Genomic DNA, 7,361 nt, shown 5'->3' with positions numbered 1-7,361 from the left:
GGAGGAAGGCTCTGGGTTCTGCCCCCTGGCCGAGACACACCAAAGTCCATAAAAGTGGCAGTTTCTGATTCTGCTTAGCGCTCAGCACACAGGGAGTGGGACGACTGGTTCGCCCGTTGTCAGTATAATGTGACCAGGTGGGGTGTGTTGCTTGGTGTCTTCGGCGGCATGCTTCAGTGATATAGCACTATAAAAAGGGCAACAGTACCACTATACAAGAAGACACAACATGAATATACCGCACTCTCCCAAAACACGCACCTCGCACAACATACACGCATCACACTGCATACATGGGAGGCCGTCCTTACATGACCATAGCTGTTAATAGGACGTTAATTAATCAAACAAACAAACATACTGGAACCCGGAAGAACTAATTAATTTATGTTGTTATTATTGTTTTGTATATTATCTACTATTGTTTTGTTTTAGATATGGATATAGCGGCACGTTACATGCCTGCGTCCATCAATTATCTTATTGAATCTTATTACTTACGAAAGGGCGAGACAGCCCCTGCTAGATACATTGTACATGTGAACAGTTCGGCTTTAGGCAGTCTGTCATTCGTCTAATCATTCGAAGGTGGTTTGATGATCTTTACTATCATTAATTGGTAATAAATTACCATAAAGTATTTTCTTCATAACCACCATAGGCAATTATTATCAAAAGGTTTGATTTTTTGTTGTTGATTGTCATCAGTATCACAAAGTGCGACAAAAATTGCTATATACAATTTTAATACCTTAAATCATTAGAAAGAAATGAAAATGTTGATAATATGTCGAGAACTCCATATATCGCCTTGCGTGCTATTCGAACTCTATTACATCTCAAGCATTCAACATCACATCACCAGCATTCAACATATATTTCCGAGCGTTCAGCATGATTTAGAGTATCATTTAATATGCCGAATGTTCTAGCAAGATAATGTATTGAGTGTTCAAGAAAACGTGGTGAACGCTCCAAATGTTATGTTGAGCGCTCAAATTGTTTTTCGACTGCTCGAGATGTGGCGCATCTAAAATAATTATGTGGAGTGCTTGAGATATCACATCAAGCTCTAGTTGTGACAAACACTCAAGATGATGTTGAGAGTTTGAGTGTGTGAGAGTGTATTGATGTCAGTGTTATCCAATATTGTCCAGCTGTTCGCAAAAAGGGGGTTAAGACATTATGTAACATATTCATGTATTTATATAACCTTTTATTGTAAAATATGATTTTTGTTGTTATATAAAAACCAAATAATTGTATTTTATATGCTATTGTTATTGTTATTCCATCAGCAGGGCCCAGTTTTATGAACATTCCTTAACTCTAAGGAATTCCTTAACTTAAAATTCACCATAAGAAAGCATTACGGAAGTTAAGGAAAACCCCTTAAGTTAAGGAGCCTCCTTAAATCTGTAATGCTTTTCTATGGAGGTAAGGCGTAAGACTTGTACATGCTGTTCCTATTGCATGATCGTAAATACCATTAAACTTGTCAAAATAGTTGCTCATTGGGAGAATCCCACCTTAACACTATTTACATAACCAGTTGTCCTTCATTGATATTCACACATTTATAAATGTGTCTAATTTACCTTTTTACTTCATCGTAAAATCAACGAATTGCAAATCATTTGTTTGACATGTATTTTGTAGACGGTATATAATTTTATTAATTCAGTTTTTTACAATCGGTTAAATTAATTAACTACACAGTAGCTTTATTGTACATTTTTATTTAATATGTAATGTTGACAAATATTATATTGTTCAAATCAACAATAAATTCGGAGCCAATACACTCGATGCGATAAAATTATCATAATGTCAATAAAGTGTTCGTAGATAATCAATTATCTTAACATGCCAATGAAAGCACAGAGCGGATTGAAGCATCTTCACGATGTTCCTGCACACTGAGCGTCTCACCAGGGACCTAACATTCCACGCTGCACTGAGTCTGAGAGTGCTGGATACAGCAACACTTCTGGGAGTTAAAAAAGACACACTCGTCCACCAGAAGAACCATGTGTTGTTCATCAGTCACCTTCCAGTAACAATCTCTACAGCGGCTCTGACGACGGAAAACGCTGCTGATTGGTTTATCTGCAGCACCCTTCATTGGTGTTGCCATGGGGACGGCCAAACAGTAGGCCACTAAAACAAGGGCTAAAACTGCAATTGCCTGTCTTGAAATCATCTTGTGGAAATACTGAAAAATATAATGTATATATATGTGTACATTAGTTATTCTCATCAAAAATGTCTAAATATCAAATATATAATTGCAAGGGTAGATCTATTGAGATATTCTCCATCTTCAAAAGAGTTTACAAGTTAAATGTTTGTAGAAATATGTTATGAATTTTCCAACAGTTTGAGATAGGAAAAGAAATAATGTCCCAATTAATATTTCTTTTTGAAATGTAAAAGACATAAATGCCACAATGACAATACATTCTATTACCCGTTAATGCGACAATGACACTAGAACAAATTAACTTCAGTTCTGTCAATTTTAACCCGAGAGAAATTAATCTTTACTGCTTATATATGACTTACTTTTACCTTTTATAGATAATATTTAATTTGTTATACTAAGACAATCGTGTGGTGAGATAATGTTACAACATCACGTTAAATTATATTTGAATATGTTTTATTGTGAACTGCATTATTTCTGTTATCTTTGTGGCCTCTGATGAGGTTTCAGTCTCTTCGACATCTTGTGTAAACCTTGATCGAAGAGACTTTGTGATTTTCAAAAACTTATTGTGAAAAGCGAGGTAAGAATAAACTTCTGCTGTTTATAGATTATTTTTTAAAGAATTTTAAGAAAATGTGTGCTTCTTACGCTTTGTAGAGAGTCTATATTTCACTTGTTTACTTCATTAATTAAATCTACATTGCGGCGACATTTATTTAGTTCTATCACGTTCATTTCTACTGTAAATCTTTTGAAAGTCAACTGTGATGAAAACATCATGCATTTAAAAGTTAAATTTATAACCGGTTAATATTTTATCAATTTGGAAATATTGCTGTGTCTGGGGAGTTCAAAACTCACATGTACATAATTCCACCACATTTACTTACCGTTTTTAGTATTATATAAGTTAATGGTATTTATGGAAATTATGTATAATAAACAGCCAATTTACAAACAAGATATCAAGTTTTTGATGGCTATTTGCAATGTCATATTTTCTTTGCATAAAAATCGCAGTTTTATAATGGTATTTTAGCTTTCTTAGAAAATAGTCAAGGGAAGGAAGAGTACTTCTCATCTCTTGTTTGTTTGCATGGAATTTAGCTACAGCAACAAAATGTAATAGAATAAGCAACGACGTCCGACTAGGACTAGGACTGTCTATAAGGACTTTACTCAAATACACCAACTGGTAAAGAAATAAGTTCGGCTTCATAAGGCCATAGTTATGTTTGTTTTCTGTTTTTCCGAAACTTACCAGCCAGTATGTCGAAAATAAAACACGAGAAAAACAAACAAAAACTTCTCCCGGAGAACAAAAGATTTTTAGATATTCAAATTAGAACAAGTTGATTACACTGCTTTTCCAAATAACGAATTCCTTTATTGATACTAATAATAATAGTCTTTACTTCCTCCAAACTAAAGATTACAATATCAATTTATGATAATATTTATATAAATAAAGACATAAGCAAAATTAAATCATGAATAAAAGAAAACAAATCTTGCAAAACAATTTGCAATCGTTATTGAACATGTAGTTGCAATTACATCTGTTTTATGTTACATTGAATAAGACTATAGTTTTTAAAGATTATACTCTATATACTAGAGGATGATTCTTTTACTCTTGGACATAAGACCTTCCAGCACGTTGACGCACAACAGGAAAAAACACAACTACAGTATATCATGTGAAAATAAGTTTTAAAATTAGTGTCATTATATTTTCTGGTTTCGACGAATAATATAAATGTATATATGTATATGTTTGTACTCACCGAATGTTGGGATCCCGGTAAACTGTGTGTATATCTGTAACCTGTCTCTTCGCTCCTTGTAATCCCAGCATCAACTATTATCATATATACCCACTTTAAACGCTTAAAGCCAGTGTGATCTGATGATTAGATTAATTAAGTCATTAATATCTGCCATATCTACAACTAGACATATTTAAATATCATTATTTTACTTCGTATTCGATGGCTTCAAAGTTGCGTATCGAGTTCTCAATTTAAAACACGATAATTATAAACTGCAGATAGTCCTAATTGCCGCCGGTAATACGGCGACAGATGGTCACTTACAACAAGGATTTATAAGTCTCATATACGTCCTTGCTTACAATTATAGAGGATGTTGATACGTACATGTTGTATGTCGATATGACTGACCGTCATATATAATGTTTAAACATGCTAGTTAATGATTTGAGAGTTATATCTGTCTTTCTCTCCCCTCATACATTTCAGGTATTCTGTTGATTCCCTCCCATCCACTTAATCATTAATACGAGTCCTATTATCATTCTCTTTATTTCCTCCATTATGAAGATTACATACATTTATATAATAATATTGACATTATATTGAACATGGCATAATACGCGGATAATGAATTATACGAGAATAATGTACATGCAAGTATTGTGACAATAATTGAGTACATACACATGTATATAATTATTTTAGTACCATTTTATAAGTGATACAAGAAGAAGAAATATTTCAGTATAATATACACAATTCACAAAAAAAAAATAATGCAACTAAATGCATCCTAATAACAAAATGTGTGTATCGATGATAATGTACATGTAGTAATAATAGCAATTATTTTATGAAATAACCGTTGGAAAAAAAAACATTGTTGAAGACAAAATAGTGGCGAAACTCTGTTATGTCTATATAGTTTGAAAATTATATTTCTGTCGTTCACCCCCTCCCGTAACTTTCTGGTATTCTGTTGATTGACTAGTCGGACGTTCCGCTTTCTAATAACTAAGTTAAGTAAGATAGTTGTTTTTAACAACTAAGCGCTGTGCCTAGTACTTAGAGACAACAATAATTCATTTAAGTGTAGTGTCAATTGCTTCAATGGTATATATACTGTATAGAGACAGATTGATATTATAAGTACTCTACATGTATACCAGACCTTTGCCAATAGTTAGCCGAATGATGTATAGGAATAATGCATACAAATGGTCCTTTAACGCCGGAATAGTACCGTCGAATTACTGTGAAACAAGACACGTTTGTTACAGAGGTATACATTTTACTAATAATGTGTTGATGATGATCAGACTAAGTTCTGTTAGCTAATAGAGTGACATGTGACTTCCGGTGAATGGGTTTGTATTTTTCTTACGGTTTAAGACCCATGTTTATACTAATGCTTTTTGATATATCTATATATCACTTCTTATGTGTTATACTTGAACATAATTAAGTTGCTAAAAGTGCCTATGCGTCCATCCTAAACCATTGTTATAAACAAGTGCCCTTACTAAATGATATAAAAACCAATAAATACAATGACATGGTTATTTGGTGACAGAAATATACATGTACTGAACCATGTGGATTTACTCAACTGAAATGTACATTTCTGCATATTTTACCAAAGTTTACAAATAATACAACAATCTACGAATCCAATAGTAATACCTATAATTTTATTCTCGATACTCCAGGGGTTCCGATCACTTACGATCTCTACACCCCTGGACTATATCATAGGGAAATTGAAGGCAACTCAGAGGAAAAAATCTGAACCAATCACAGGCCAGAAAAAATCCTTTGAAGACTACAGAGTGAGCGACGTCCAGCTTCAAAGCCTCACAGTCAACCACAGTGTATCGTGATGTGCATCAAAGGACTAAAATTACCTGTTCTGTCCGGTTGCATTCAATTTCACTATGAGATAGTCCAGGGTGTAGAGATCGTAAGTGATCGAAACCCCTGGAGTATCGAGGATTTGTAAAGATCGTAAGTGATCGGAACCCCTGGAGTATCGAGGATGCTATAGTTTAGGACGGACGCATAGACACTTTTTAGCAACTAAATTATATTCAAGTATACCTAAGAAGTGATATATAGGCATAAGAAAAACCATTAGTTCATTTTACAGCTTTCGCTGGATCCAATTTTACAAGCCATTTACTTATACCATTTTTCCGAGGCTGTCATTTTTAGATTTACTCTTAGATCCGGATATTCCATTATAATAGACAGCAAATATGTCGATGGGGCAGCTGATACTCCTTACAATATCGTTAATAAAAAATAGCATTGGACCTAGATTGGATCATTGAGGAACACCCGCAGTAATATAAGATACGTTACGTAAAATTGTCTAACGTTAATTGTACACGCGTGACAACGATTATGCAGATAATTTGAGAGCCGAGAAAATATTTACATTGATACTAATGAGAAATCCGATGCCAATTCAAAATCGGTCAAACGTTTTGCTTAAAGACAGAACACCAACCTAATTTCGTTATTGAGAGCAGGAAAGGTTTATTGAGAAAGTTGGGTGATCGTGGAATCATCTAATCTGAAACCAGATTGATGAGGAGTTAAAAGAGATTTGTAAATCACAACATTGTTCACATCTTTGTACGTGCATGTACACACCTTTCTATCAACTTGCCTACAGTAGACAAGAATATTTGGACGGATTTTGTAAAGGGGACATTTAGATTTTGTCAAAAGAAAGTGCACTACTAAAGTATCTGTATTTTATTCTTTCATTATAGCACAAACATGTAGCTCTACTTACAATATCAATTTTCAAACTATACTGAGAGCACCAAACTCCTGTTAGAAGTTTGTTGCATTTAGACAGTAGAGTTAGCGGCGGCAGCATTTTTTTTCTTTTTTTAACCTTTGAACAATCAAGGACCACTCAAGGACGTATATAGATCCTTTGTCTCACTTATAAATCACTGGAACAACGAATAGACTCAAGAATGAAATATTACCAAACATTTTTCTATATGGGTTGGTGTTCTAGTTACCGGTGACAATCATTTACGATTAAATATATTAGAAGGCGGTTACGAGCAGAGTTAACTAATCAATTTTAAGTGTTTGTAACAATGTAATTCATTTTCGATAATCAGACATTCTATTCCATTACCTTCACAGGTTATATGTAGAAAGTGACACCAAATACTTAATCTGACCATATGTCAATTTTTGACAAGCTTAGTGTTTTAAATTGACATGAACTCGCACATGGCTGGTGACGCTGCAGTGGCCGAGTGGTGTCCCGACATCATCATCATATATACATGTAGCTTACTATATACAAGGATTTATACGTCCTTGCTATATATTAAAATTACGGGCCACAC

The 7,361-nt window shown here is 33.9% G+C and overlaps 1 long non-coding RNA gene across 1 annotated transcript; it reads right to left on the bottom strand.

Moving 5' to 3' along the window:
* Positions 1 to 1,723: 1,723 nt before the first annotated feature.
* On the bottom strand, positions 1,724 to 4,219 carry LOC138319964 (uncharacterized). The gene is made up of 2 exons (XR_011208057.1): positions 3,997 to 4,219; positions 1,724 to 2,215 (listed from the first exon to the last, which is right to left on the bottom strand). It is a non-coding gene; the product is annotated as an uncharacterized lncRNA (long non-coding RNA).
* Between the last annotated feature and the right edge of the window lie 3,142 nt (positions 4,220 to 7,361).

Source organism: Argopecten irradians, chromosome 3, assembly GCF_041381155.1.
Source record: "Argopecten irradians isolate NY chromosome 3, Ai_NY, whole genome shotgun sequence".
Taxonomy (NCBI): Eukaryota; Metazoa; Mollusca; class Bivalvia; order Pectinida; family Pectinidae; genus Argopecten; species Argopecten irradians.
This window is presented reverse-complemented; position numbering and strand designations above follow the sequence as displayed.